This window comes from Eulemur rufifrons, chromosome 1 (genome assembly GCF_041146395.1).
Source record: "Eulemur rufifrons isolate Redbay chromosome 1, OSU_ERuf_1, whole genome shotgun sequence".
Taxonomy (NCBI): Eukaryota; Metazoa; Chordata; class Mammalia; order Primates; family Lemuridae; genus Eulemur; species Eulemur rufifrons.
Window position 1 is genome coordinate 53,521,742 of NC_090983.1, and position 14,427 is coordinate 53,536,168.

A 14,427-nucleotide genomic window follows, 5' to 3' on the forward strand; every position below is an offset into this window, starting at 1 on the left:
ATTCCATTGTGTTACAAAGTAATTATAATCACCACTTAGCGTCCCAAGTCAGAGCAGGAGAAAAGAAATATTAAAAGCAAGAAGTATCAGAAATATCTTACACATGCTGGCTTTCTGCTTTTTAAGAACTAGAAAGCGACATCTCTTTATACCGTGATCAATGGAGCAAACGCTTGCAATACTGGTAACATGATTGTATTCGGAAGATGTGTCACAGAGAAGTTTAACGCTGAAAAGGAAAGGGCTCAGTGGAGGACCCATCTGGCAAAGGAAAGTGTCTCCCTGGGCAAGAGAAATTCGTGAGGGAGGAAAACAGAGAAACAAGCCTGGAGCCTCCATTGACAGCGCAAGTTCACTGCTGGGGAAGTGTCCTGGGAATCTCACTTGGACAATGCTCCTGCCTTTGGGGGAGGGGGTGAAAGGGCAAAAGCCAGGGCCAGGCCAGTGCCTTCCACAGAGCTGGAAGGACAAGAAACCATGATTTGATACAAGAGAGCAAATTCTGGACCAATTTCACATTCTAGTGTATGAGTGAAGTTCCAGGAACTGCCAGGGAAGAAAACAAAGGCACATGCACCCCAAGGTTCCACATCCATTTAGGAGGAAGGAAAAGTGTCTGTGGTTGTGGGATGAATGAATGCTCTCTGCAGGCTGAGACTGACCAGAATGTGCCAGATCCTACAGCACAGTTCTCACACACAGAGTGATTAGTCTAGATGTTTTTTCCGGCATAGACTTCTTGCATAAATTTTCTATGAGAGTATTTGCCCCATGTTCTGGTAATTAATAAAACTAATAATCGGGGGGAAGTTCATGAAAGATAGCACAGAGAATGGAGCACAGCAGCAATCCATTGTGGAATAGAAATGATACCCTCGGGATCTAGCCCAGGCAGGTCTGGAAGGCACAGGTAAGTTACATGGAAAAGTGGTCCAGACTCCCACATCACACACCTCGTTGCACCTGACCTTTGCTTTCAGTTCACACAAAGGTGCTCTTGGCAACCCCCTTTAGCCAAATGAAGAAAGGGGAAAGAGCTTAGGCAGACTCACCTCCACGTTGGCATTGTATTTGTGCTGGCTGAGAGCAGACATCTGCTGCATTGCAGCCTCGCTCGGGGGCTCTGAAGTACCGCAGGGATGTTCTCCCGGTGTACAGAAATTCCAGCAGCTGTGTGGCTGTTCCCTTCTAATGAGTGCAGGTTATAAAGGGACTCCTGGTCAGTGGCAATGGTCAGGCTGGGTGGCCAGAAGCCTGTAAGGAATAAGATTGCAATATCGGAGAGAGGAAGTGCCACAGAAGAGGTTTTGGATGAGCCTACAGGATCCCTGTGCTCATGGAAAAGCACTCACTACAGAGGAGGCTCTCAACAAGTAGGTGGACAGTACGACTCTTCATGCGAACTTCAGCCGGGTCTGTTCTCTGTCACCCTGGTGCCAGGGAGTGCAGCAAGTGTTCCAGGAAACTTGAAGTTGCGACTACTGCCAGGTTACTTTGGGCTCCTCAGGCCAGGAAAGCAGCAGACAAAAAAGGAGCTACTTACGGTATTGGAGGGAGCATTCAACTCTGACAGCTCCTCCTCATCTTCAGCACATGGGCCAGACCTGAGCTGAGAGAAGGGAGAAGCTGTCAACCAGATTTGATTGAAGTAGACACATGGGTCTAGACACTTATCCCTGAAAATGATTCCACCTAAATGAATCTTTTGTTATGAAAACTTAGGGGATACTTCTGAGATGGCATGAAGGTGGGAAAATTGTGAAGGCTATGGCTGGAGAAAAATAAAGCTATTTTCTATTTGTATGTCATCTGGTTGAGCCTTTTTAACAAGCCAGTTATAAGCATATTATTCAGAAACATGGAGGAAAATCTCGGAAGAAACACCTAGAAGACAAAAAAGAGTTTACCTCTGGGGAGTATGATTTGGAGTTAGAGAAGAATTATTTTTTCCGTTATGATCTTTGTGGTACTATATGATTTTTAAACCTGCATACATATGAGACTTTGATAAAAATGAAATTTTATTTAAAGAAAGCATATATTCTTATGTGAAAAGGAGCCAGGGGAAAAAAGTTGACATAGAGAATATGAAAACACAGAATGGTCCTGTACTTAAAATTATAGAACATAATTTTTGAACAAGATAGCTCTTGCTAATCTCCAAAACTCATGTTGAAATTTACTTGCCAATATGATGGTATTAAAAGGTGGGGCCTTTAAGAGGTGATTAGGCCATGAGGGCTCTACCCCCATCAATGGATTAATGCCACTATTGAGGGAAGGGATTAATTATCTCAGGAGTGGGCTCCTGGAAAAAAGGATGGGTTCAGCCTGATTTTCTCTCTCCACTTCATGCACTTGCTTCTGCCTTCTGCCCTTCTGCCATGGGATGATCCTCTCCAGATACCATTGCTAAGCTCTTGGACTTCTGAGCCTCCAGTACAGCAAGCCAAATAAACTCTTCTTTGTAAATTACCTAGTCTGTGGTGTTCTGTTATAGCAGCAGAAAATGGACTAAGATAGCCCTAGTCTAAGTTTCTTCATCTAGAATACGTGGATCGGGAATCCTCATATCTACTTCAAGGGTACATGAATATCCTTGATTTTCTATACACAATGTTGTATTCATATGTGTTGTTAGGGAGAGGAGATCTTTAGCTTTCATCAGATTCTTAAAATTCAAAAAATGAGTAAGAATGAACCTGATGTCATTTGTGTAAAATAACAAAAGAATTTATACACTTTTATAAAGGAATGTGCATGTTTGATAAAGATAACTGGAACTATATACTCTGCAACATGCTCTATACAGTAGTTACCCCTCAAGGGATCAGTGGAACTGGGTGGGAATCAATGCGGGCTTTTACTTTATCCGTATTGTTTGGATTTTTTTGAACAATGAGAATATACCAGACCTTATTTATTATGTTAAAATTTTGAAACTACTGATCTCATTGATTCTTTTCACTTTACAGTTGATAAAATGAGTCTCAGAGACATGACCTAATGGTCCAAGTCACACACATTATTGGCAGAGGTGAGACAAGAAGCCATTCTCCTGCCTCCTAGGCCCAAGCTTGTTCCAGTGTCCCCAGGGCATTCTGAACTGGTTTAAAGGGTGCTCTACCACCCTTTGGGTCGATCCCTGTGCCAGGCACATTTTAAACTATTAAGCTGCATTATATTTGCACATGCACATCCAGTTAATACAGGCAAAATAGTCTTACAAATATCATAACAATACCATCACCATTTCTTACATAAAAGAAATTGATTCACACAGATTTCAGGGTCAGAGGCATTCTAGAGCTTTTGATGTTTGAACTCTTCTTGTTCTACTAAACCATGCTGCCTGTTCAGGATGAGCAGTACCTCTAAAATATAACTGCTGAGGATCAGAAACTGCTAACAGGCAACACTCTCTTGAGTAATGAAGAATAGGGACTCTAGAGTCAGATGACCAGCTTTGAATCCTTTTACCATGTACTTGCTGTGTGACTTGTGCCAACTCGTTTAACCTCCCTGAGCCTCAGTTTTCTCATCTATAAAATGGGATTATAATCCTAATAATACTACTTCTTGGGATTATTGCAATAATGTGTAAAAGCACTTAACTCTGTGCCTGGCATAATTCAATGTTAGCTGTTATTTTTCTTACTAGGTGATTCTCAAAAGAAGATCTCCTTTTTAGGTGCAGAACCACTTATTCAAAAACAGGAACTCTATGTGTGGAAATGGAGAGTGCCAGAGAACAGCTGCTCAGATGAAATTTAAGACTGTGTGTTCCTGATTAAGGGCAAGGTGTCAAAAAGGAACATTTCAGGGAGAAACCCCTCCCTGCTGTCCTCTTCCCTTTATGGCCAGTTCATGGCCAGTTCCCCTGTGGACAGATCTCTTGTTGCTCACTCCCCTCATAATTTCTTTCCACCGAGAAGGATATAACAGATGCTGAACCTCCAAAGAGCAGCTGAGGGGACAAGGAAAACTTTAAAGTCTCTTCCAATCATAATCAATGCTTCTACATTTATTAGAGGGCACTTTCCAAGATATCCTTCCAACTCCATCAGCCTCTTCACAGCTGTGACAATCACATGCCTTCCTGCCACAGAGGTTCTTCATCTTCAGGGTGTGCCAGTAGAAATGGAGATTCCTGGGCTGTGTCCCTTTAAATTTTGATTCAGTAACCTAGCATGGCTTTTGCTAACTGAATTCCCCAGTGTGCCTTTTGACCACCGGCTTCAGAGTCACCTGTGGGTTTGTTTAAAAGTGTAGCTTCCCGGATGATCTGATAAACATATGTGAGAACCACTGGAAAAGACTTTTACAGGCTTGGCCTCTTCTGAGGCAGATTAAATAGGCAACAAGGTTACAAAGAGGCACCGTGCTGCAACAACCTAGGTGCAGAGGGAACTGGATTATAGCAACTCCTCCGTACCCTTGACCAGTGGGGGTCAACTCTCGGAGGCTAAAATACCGGTCTATTCTTCACTGTTGGAGTCTGATTGTCTATTCTTCACTGTCGGAGTCTGATTTAGTAACTCTAAGTTAGAATCTTCATTCCCTCCTTGAACAATCAGACCATCGATCCAAGAGATTCTTGATGGTGTTGATTTATCAAATAAGTCACATCAATCTAGGATTAGCCCAGTCAAGAATCATGTGTTATTTATTGATAACTTTAGTTAAGGAGAGCTCATAAAAATTTCAATACTTGCCTAACACAAGCAGAGGGTAACATTTTTATGATGCAATAAACTCTCATCCTCAGCATGGCAGATAAGCTTGCCTGAGTGCTAACGGATCCTTGCCGTGATCAAATTTGTACTGTTCAACATTTCGAATAAAATTACCATAGTGAAAACCTTTTTGCACAGGCTAATGAGACTTTAAGTGAGATCAACCAGGAGGCAGATCCAATCGCTTACATAAGGCTTAGTACATAACTCAGGACTCTCTGGTTTAAAAAACAGACTGTTCAATAAGAAAAACACCAACAACCCAGTCGGAAGATGAGCATAGCACTTGAAAAAAAAATACTCATCTTCACTCATAATAAAAGAAATGTAAACTTCAAGCAACCATTTTTTACCTCTCAGACTGGCAAAGGTCAAGAAGTATGACAGGCAAGAGTCCCATATGTTGTTGCTGAGGATATAAATTAAAGGAAAGCTTTCAGAAGGAAGTTTGACAATTTCTATTAAAAATTTAAGTGTGATGGAATAGACTCAGCAATTTTGCTTTTCGGAATTTTTTATTCTTTTAGGATGTATGTACAGTGATAACTGTTGTAGCATTCGTGTTGCTTATAATTGCAAATATCTGGAAACAATCCAAATGCCCATCGGTAGGCTACTGGTCAAATATGCTTTTGTATTTCGACAGAACAGTATTCAGCCACTACATACAAAGAGCTACATCTCAACAAACTAATACAGAAAATGTTCCAAGATCTATAGTTAAGTGGTGGACACAGAAATTTACCATAACATTGCAGGCCCTGTTCTAAATCTTTTACATCTATTAATTAAATCACTAAATCAAACGAAGTAGTACCATTAATATCCCAGTTTCCATGATGAGGAAACTCAGGCCCAGAGAGGTTAAGTAATTTGCCCAAGGTCATACAGCTACTGTAGAGCAGAGCCAGGATTTGAACCCAAACGCTAGAGTCCAGAGTTCATGCTCTTAATCACTGAGATGAGTATAGTATGCTGCCATTAGTGCAAAAAACATATTTGCCTCTACACATGCACACACATCATAAACTTATATATGCAGAGAATCTCCTGGAGGACAAATGTGAAAACAATAACTCAGGTTGTCTTTGGGATGATGAATTAGTGTCTACAGGTCAGTAGGAGGGAGACACTTGAACTGTGTTTCACCCTTCAGATTTTTTATTTGGGCATATATTCATATCATCTTCCTCCATCTACCAGTTTCCGCTAAGAAACGAACGATCAGATTGCAACATTAATAAGAGATCACAACTTGTGCCATGTAAGGTCACAGAAATTGGGGTGTCTCTAAGGCAGGGTACGGGGACTGAGGGATTCTGTATCTTCACGCTTCAAATCCTTCTTTTTTTTAAAAATAAGGAATTTTATAGACATAATTAAAATTGTGTTTGCCATAGATTACAGACAGCTGGAGGATTCTGATTTTATTTGCTTTGTTTTTCCCTGGTGAGGGATTAAATCTTCCCCGAGACTGTTTATCTTCAAGCATAGATCATTTTCCTAATAGTCTTCCTCAGGTAGATCTCAGATTGAGTATGGAAATCCCAGAAGGAGATTTACTGAAGGTCCAAGGACATTTATGGGAAGCGTTAGAGGCCAATGTGGGTGGTTTTGGAAGCTCTGATTCCGTTGAACGTCTCTTTTACCCATTTTAAGCTTTGGTGCTTGTATAAATAAAAATGTAAGATTAAGCAAACCATGTACCCAAGCAAATGCAACCATGTATAGAGCTTCCACAGCCACACAAAGGAACGGTAGGGCAAATCAGATGATCCAACAGTCACTGGGAAAAAGAGCCGATTGTTCCAAACCTGCTGAGTTGAGGGAATACCCGTTTTCTTTGGCCTCAGATATCAGCATTGAAGCTTCAGCTTCCTCAAGGGTGCGCTCTGTGTGTAGCTCTCCAGTGTTTCTCACTTAAGCTGCAAGCCAGGAAGAGGCATTGCCTCAGTTGCTCTCCCCAAAGGTTGGACACCATCATCAGCAGGTGTTGCCCCAATCCTCACCTGAAAATCAAGGCTCTGTCTGGAGCCTCTAAGTCCCTAAGAAGGGAAAACCTGAAAACCTACAGGAGGCCTAAACTGGTTCTGAGTTTGTCTGACTGCAACTAAGAGAGAGAGAAGCATGCTGGGACTTTACTTCTCTACAAGATGCTCCTCAAAGATCTTTCCAGAGCAAACTCTCAGAGGTAATCAGAAACTTTGTGGTTACCCTGAAACATTTCAGTCCTGTGGAGAATTGCCTAAAGACACAGGGCCATTGGATTTACCGAGAGGGTAAATCCAGTGGAGAACACTCTCGGAGTCCAGGGGAACACGGGCTATAAGTACCCAAGAGACTGCCCTTGCTCATTGAAATGTACTCACCACCTTCCCTCCTGCAAGTGAATTCACGTGTATTTTTGTAGCAATCTGCCAGCCATTGCTCTAGCTTCATGCAGCAACCACCTGCTCACCTACCCTTATTCTAAATTCCGCCTCTTATTTCTGGTATGGGTTCCACTTCTCTGGAGCTTCCTTGGTGCATTGTTAGTAACTCTAATTTCAGCTGACTGTATCTGAGACTTCCAGGTAGCAGCTTGTTGTGGTGGTGAAGTGAATATAGACTCTGGAGACAGATACCTGGGTTTAAAATTTGGTTCTACCATGTATCAGCTGGGTGACCCAGGGCCAGTTTCCTGATCTCTTCCTGCCTCAGTTTCTTTATATGCTTTATCTGTAAAATGGGGATGTCATAGGGTTGATTTAAGAATGTAAATCAGATAAGGTATGTAGTTGACGGCACTTTTTCATTTTGCGTTTACATGAAGAGGAAGTAAAGCATCAGTAAAAGATTTAAAACAGGAGGAAGACATTCTTGGTAGTAAGAATTAACACTGGCTTAGATTGCTAAGAGAAGGCATGGAATTAACTTGGAATAGAATTCTTCTCTTGAGATAATTTTGGTGCTTTAACTTGGTGATAGTCAATGGAATGAATGACCTCTCACTCTCCCTTCTAGATTCTCCTCTATCCCTTGACTGCTAAGAGGCTGTATGGTGGGGTCAGAAGAAACCCAGAGTCTTGCTGTCTTGGCAGTGGGAAGCCAGAAGTTCTATGAGCTAATCTCTCAAATGTGCCATTTAACAACCATCGGCTGAAGGGTAGGGACAAGAAGACAGCTTGAGAACCGCACCCCTCTTCTGCTCCATCCTTATGTTTCTGTTGCACAAATGCAGCAAAATGAGTAGCAATATTTTCATTGAAAACATGCCTCATGCAAATCAGTTTGGTAAATATGGAATTTAGCCTTTATAAAAGAGCACCTGTTCTCCCCCCCCAATTCCTCCATTTAATTTTTGCATTCAGATGTGCTCTGCTCTTGCATAAGCCTAGTCCCATACACTACTGCAAGAACAGACTTGCTAGTTTTGAATCCAGTCGAACATATCCTCTATTTTCCAAGAAAAATCTTCTCGAAAAATTAGAGGCACCTGCATGTTGGTTTTCTAGTGGGCCCGAAGAATATTTCCACAGTAGCCAGATACATTGACATTTTAAAACACGAGAACATTCAGAGTTGCTACGGACTCTCTGTGGATGAGGAGAGGACAGCTGGGCAGAGAGCAGGGGCATTCCTGGTCTACCCAAGCCCTCAGTGCCCGGAAGGGGCTCTGATCTCCCCTCTGTGGTGTGGTAATTGTTGGGTTAACTGCTCTTCTCTACTTAGGAGCTGGGATTTTAACCCAGTTGTGGCTTATTCTGGGTGGTTTCCTTTTTCCCTCACCATCAGAGGGATATTTTAAAATCACAAACAGAACCTGGGGAGAGGAGGCCCAATTTGACACCTTTGAACCTTGATGGGGCCACTTTATAGATTCAGATTTAGAGGGATTGTTGGGTGGGGATTTGCAACCCAGGAGAGCCTTTTAGTGCCTTTCATAGAGGGACACAGAATCAGAGTTTCCTGAAATGGCGTTTTTTGTGTGAGACCTGTCAATAGAAATATCAAACTGTGAATATACAATTGAACTTTATTATCCCCTTTGATTTTGTAACTACATAGGTATGACAGACAGAAGCTGATTTTAAAAGAAACTCACAATTGCCAGCGTGTCCCTTGTATGAATCCCACGGCTGGAAGTTTTTCTGTAAATCGGCATCTTCAGGTAGGGGCTGTGCAGGTGCCTCCCACTGACTCTTGAGATACGTTTTAATTAAGGAACATGACATCTCTTGGCTTTCTGCTACAGAGAGGAAGTGCCCTTGTGTTCTGAAACGCGGCTCTAGAGATGCCATTGTGAGGCTCCATATTTACCCCGCACAACTTTCATTTCAAAGATTCTTATTTTGTGAGCCAAAGGGTTTTTTTTCTTTTCTTTCTTTCTTTCTTTTTTTTTTTTTTCCTTTCTGGTTATCCCTGAAATGGACTGAACCTGAAATTCAAGAGTCAAGCTGTGTTCTTTCTGCCTCTGACATCGTTAGAAAGCCAAAAGGTGGGAGCTGGCCTTCAAACGGTTGGCCTCAAAATGAAAATCTTACCCCACTGAGGGATTCAGAGAGTGGGAGCCAAGGTCTCCTCTCACCTGCAGTATCAGGAGGTCAAACCAGAGGACCATACTCTTCCTGGTGCTCTCAGTGGCTTAAAGTGACAGGAAGTGTGGCTCCTCACACAGCCCGTGCTCCACGCTCGCTGTCTAATTCTTTCCTCCCCAAAGCCTACATCCTGGTAAAAGAGAATTTCACAGACTCTTTGTGAATGAAGTTGTTACTAAAGAAGCTTTCAATTTAAACCGTTTGAGTGGAAGTTGCTAGAAGTAACACAGATTGTGACCTAGCTAAGGGTCACGAAAACCAAGGCCAACATAGTAAGGGTGACCTGAAACCAGGCATTTGATCTATTTCTGCATCTATACAATGAGGAGGCTAGACCAGGTGATCTGCAGAAAAGCTTTTTGGTTCGAAGATTCTACGACTACAGTTAGATGTTGAAGAATTAATGGAGACCCAGAGGAGGTATAGAATGTAGCCATTGCCGAGGATGTCCTGCAAAATGATGACAGGACTTCCCTCTGGAAAGAAGAGTGGATTAGGATTGAGGTGACAGACAGGGGGATTTTTATCTGCAACTTTTTAAAAGATTTAAAATGGGCCACAATGTGCCCCCTTGCCAGTATTATATATGGTATTATATATTTAAAATGTGCCCACACTTACAGCTATTTTTTACATTTTATACAGGCATATATAGAGACATAAGGTATACAGAAAAAGCTATAGAAGTATATACATCAAGCTGATAGCGTTGGTCACTTCAGCAGGTGGAAGGTGTGTGTTGGGTGATAATGGTTAAAGATAATTTTAGACTTACCTACAATACTTCGAGGTTTTAGAGAAAGAAGTACACTCACATATTTCTTATGTAATGAAATAATATGTATAAGATTTAACAGCAAAGGCTATGTATGCACCTGTGTGTATGTACATATGTGTACACACACACACACACACACACACCCCTTTGCCCAAAATAATTTGTGATATAATTAGAGAAATTTCAATTCTGTGAACACTCACCAACTGGAGAATAATCCTCAGGAAAGCTGTCCCTGCCAGCAGCTCAGCTCAGCTCACCTCCTCCAGGCAGCCTTCCCTCACTCTTATGCTCAACTTGGCCTTGGCCCTCTCCATGGCTGCTTTCAATAGCATCTGTCTCCTTGCCACACCTCTTCTCCCTCCCAGGGTCTCTCTGGGGTCCAGACTTACAGATCCCTGAAACCGACACTATCCTAACATTTCGTTCAAAGTTTACACCTCAGAGGCACAAGCCTGAGCACACTGCACTATTTGCTATTCCTCTCCCCACGCCACTCCGGCTTCTCTGCCGTCAGCGTCCCCTGGGGAGGAAGAGTTCACTGACTCGCCACAGCCCGAGACCCGGTCCAAGCCACTGTGTGAGCCTCTCTCGGTGAGGACACCAGGGATCCAGTTTGTCACCAGCGCCTCGGGTGATGGTCATGTCAGGCCCAGTCGGGGGACATGGTTCTGGGGTGTGACACAGCCCCTGCATTATACCAAGGAAAGAAAGGAAACACGTGTCTCTCCCATGTGGGATGTACTAAAAATGGCTTAGACTCTCATGCACTCATAGATCCAAAAAAGAAAGCAATTTGGCACTAGGCATCAAAAACCTTTTAAAAAGCTCATAGCCTTAAAAAAAAAAAAAAAAAAAAAAAAAAAAAAAAAAAATCCAGCAATGCCACTTGTAGGCATCCTGATGAAAATAATCAGAAACGAAGATTAAGATTTATGCATAGACACTCATCCTGCGATTGTTCACGGTTAAGTATGAAAATGGTTAAACAAAGTGTGATTCTTCCAGATAGCCATCCAAAAAAGCTCATGGTCGTGCTTATGACTACATATTAAGGAAATCATTAGGAATCAGAACTGTCTCATGAGCATAGTATTTCCATAACTACCAAAAAAAAAAAAAAGAAAGAAAGAAAGAAAAGAAAAGAAAAAGGAAGAGAAAAAAGACTGAAAGAATATAGGGGAGGGAAAGATGTGCAGGAAGAGGGGTCCTAAGGAGAGAGCTCCCTGGTAAGCACAGAGGCGGTTGACACCGACGGGCCTCCGCCCTCCCAGCCCAGCCCGTCAGTACCAGAAATAAAGGAAAACTGAGCAGGCAATTTGGTTGACGATGTGGGAGGCAGAATATCACACAGCTGCTTTGCCCACAGCTGTATTGGCTTTGCCGTGTTGACAGTTTGAAAAAAGAGGAAGACAAATAGGAAATAAAACCTTGTCTTGGGCTGAGAAATAGCAGCTGGGATGTGACCCACACCGGGAGTCTTGCTTTGATTAGTAGAAGTTACTGATTTAACTTGCATTTCAGACCTATAATTTCTGTCTTTTAATGGACTTTCCATTATTTAGAGTTTTTCTTCCCCTCAGGGCTTATAAGTGTTTTTTTAAAGCCAATATTTGTTTCTATATGTTTTATTCCATGCTTTGAGAAATCTCCATAAACAAAATCACTATAATGTACATTTTTCTTTGAGGATGCCATAGCCTACCCCAACTACTCTCTCCTCACCGCCCCCGAATGGTAAGTAAACTCTTCTTCGTATTGTTGCAAATCTAAGCTGATAGACACAGGAAAAATGAAATGGTAGATTAAGTGATTATTTAGTGAACTTCAGCTGGGTAGGCAGTCTGCCTAACTGATACCATAAAATGTTTTTTTCTCAATAGCTGTCCTTTTTTTTTTTTTTTTTTTTGTGGCCAAAAATATGTGAATGACAGCCTCAACTCTCCCTTTCACTTTGGCTGAAATCGTCTTGTTACCGCTACTTAGGTCAGATGTCAAGTAATTAAGAGAATGATATTAACACATCAATTCTGAGAATTCACTGTTTTATGAAAGCATCTATTTTAGAACTCTTGCAGGTGGCTGCAGCTCACAAAGCCTGTCAGATGTTACTGGATGCAAAAAGGTTCAAGGGCTGCTTGTGTTTTTCAAATGTTATCTAAGGAATCTTTTCACAAATCCCTGCTATTGTTCAACATAATTTTCGTGGCTCTTGGGGACTTAAATGCAAGTGAACAATTTTAAAGAAACTAAAATATGACAAAGGAAATAATGGCCCCCTATTATAAAGCATTCTCTTCTTTTTCTTTCTGGCCCTCCTCCACCTCTCAGCCACTGCCCTAGCCCGGCTGATGCAACTTATGTCTGAGAATGCTTGAAATTTTAGAGTTTTGACTACACTGGTTTAATAGAATAGCTGAAGCTCTATGCACATATTAGATTACCATAAATTGAGGGGCTTTATTTTTCTTCTTCTTTTTTTAAGAACTTGACATTGAAAAGCAATGTACGACTGTTGGGTCAGGCTCATTTGATTGGTTTAATACTAACTTGATAGCAATTACAATCTTCATAGAGTGAGACACTCAGTGAATGTGATAGTAGCGCTCTATGCTTGGCCAACGAAAGCTCCTTGAAATAATTTTGATTTTTGAAATTATCTGTGAATTTTTAGAAAGCAAATAATACACATATTTCTTCCATCTTACTTTGTTGTTTTCCTCCTAATCCCCCAAAGCCTTCTCATTATTTTTTAACGTCTTGTTAGAGCTCCTCAGTTTCTCCTCTATTTTCTGTTTCATCCTGTATATAATAATGATGATGATGATGATGATGATAGTTGATACTTATTAAGTAATTACTATATGCAGGCCATGGGACTAAGCACTTGACACATATTAATTAATTTAAAACTCACAATAGCCCTGTGAGGTCAATACTGCTATTATTTCCATTTTCCAGATGAGGACATTTGCCCAGGGTCCATGGCTAGTAGGGGGCGGAGCCTGCTTCAGAACCTAGGATTTCAACTCCTGACACCCCGCTCTTAACCACGACTGTGGATTATGAATACACATTTTCCAGACGAAGAGATACTGATCTATTTTCATACCTACATAAACAGCAATCTATTTGCATAAAAAGGGAGAATTTCTCGCCAATACTCATTAGATTCAATTATGTTTTTGATTGATAAGATTTAACACAATAGACACACAATGTCACTTACATATTGAACTTAACTGTAGCTTTGATAGTATACCATTTCTGTGCTTAACATAAAGTGCTTTTTCATTGGTTTATTAACTTATTTCTTTAGAATTCTTTGCCTTGATTTGCCTCTAACCTTCACTCATTTCACAGTAGAAAAAGCCAATGACCCCTCATTTGTAAATTAAATCTAAGTATAGCACAGTTGTGAGATCTTCATGGTGGGACAAAAAGCACAATTCTCTGAGCAACTAAAGTTCATCTGAGAAGTCTGTTCCAAGGGGAATGAGACGAGGAAACCCAAACACACTGTTTTGCCTCCAATATCCCCTACAACCACTACCACCATGATTTAAAGAGAAAAGGCTGTCAGTAGAGAGAAAAGTGGAGACTTTCTTTGGTTCTAGCAGCCAGAATATTATATGACAAGCAGGAAGTGACTGATATCCAAACTAGTGATGGGCCAGTCTTGCAGGCTGGAGGAGATGAGGGCTTGATGCTAAAATTCCGTCTGCCAAGTAAAAAACAGAGTTAGCAGCAGTCAGGGCAAAACACCAGGTCAGCTCTGGAGCAGGAAAAGAAGTCAAGACCGAGCAGAGGTTAACACAAGAAACAGAATCTGTGGTCAAGTCTATGAATAAAGGCCACAGGGCTTGACAGTGAGTCTAGGGCAGGAGTGACGGTAAGGAAGCCAGGGTTCTCCATCACCCCATGCAGACCTCGGAACCTAGGGCAGGGCCTCTTTCTCTTTCTGGGGTCCCCTTCCAATTGTGGAGCTCCATCTGCTATGCCTGGTGGATGGCCCAGACCCTAATGAAAAAAAAAGAAAAAGAAAATGAAAAAAAAAAAAAAAAGAGAGAGAGAGAGAAATGTTTAAGAATGTAAAAGAGCTTAAAAAGAACAAATTAAACTTTTGCCAATTTATTTTTTTCCACAACAAGAGCCATTAGAGAAGGACAATAAAAGTTAAGAGCTTCCTATTTATGAACTTCTGTGCCTAGGGTTGGCAAGGACTCTAAGGATGGTCATTCTGTCGCTCTGGCTGACACTGGCCCAACTGTGATGGAAACCACAGCTATATCGTGGCATGGCCGTGCATATGCAAGAGAGAGGTCAGGTCACAGCA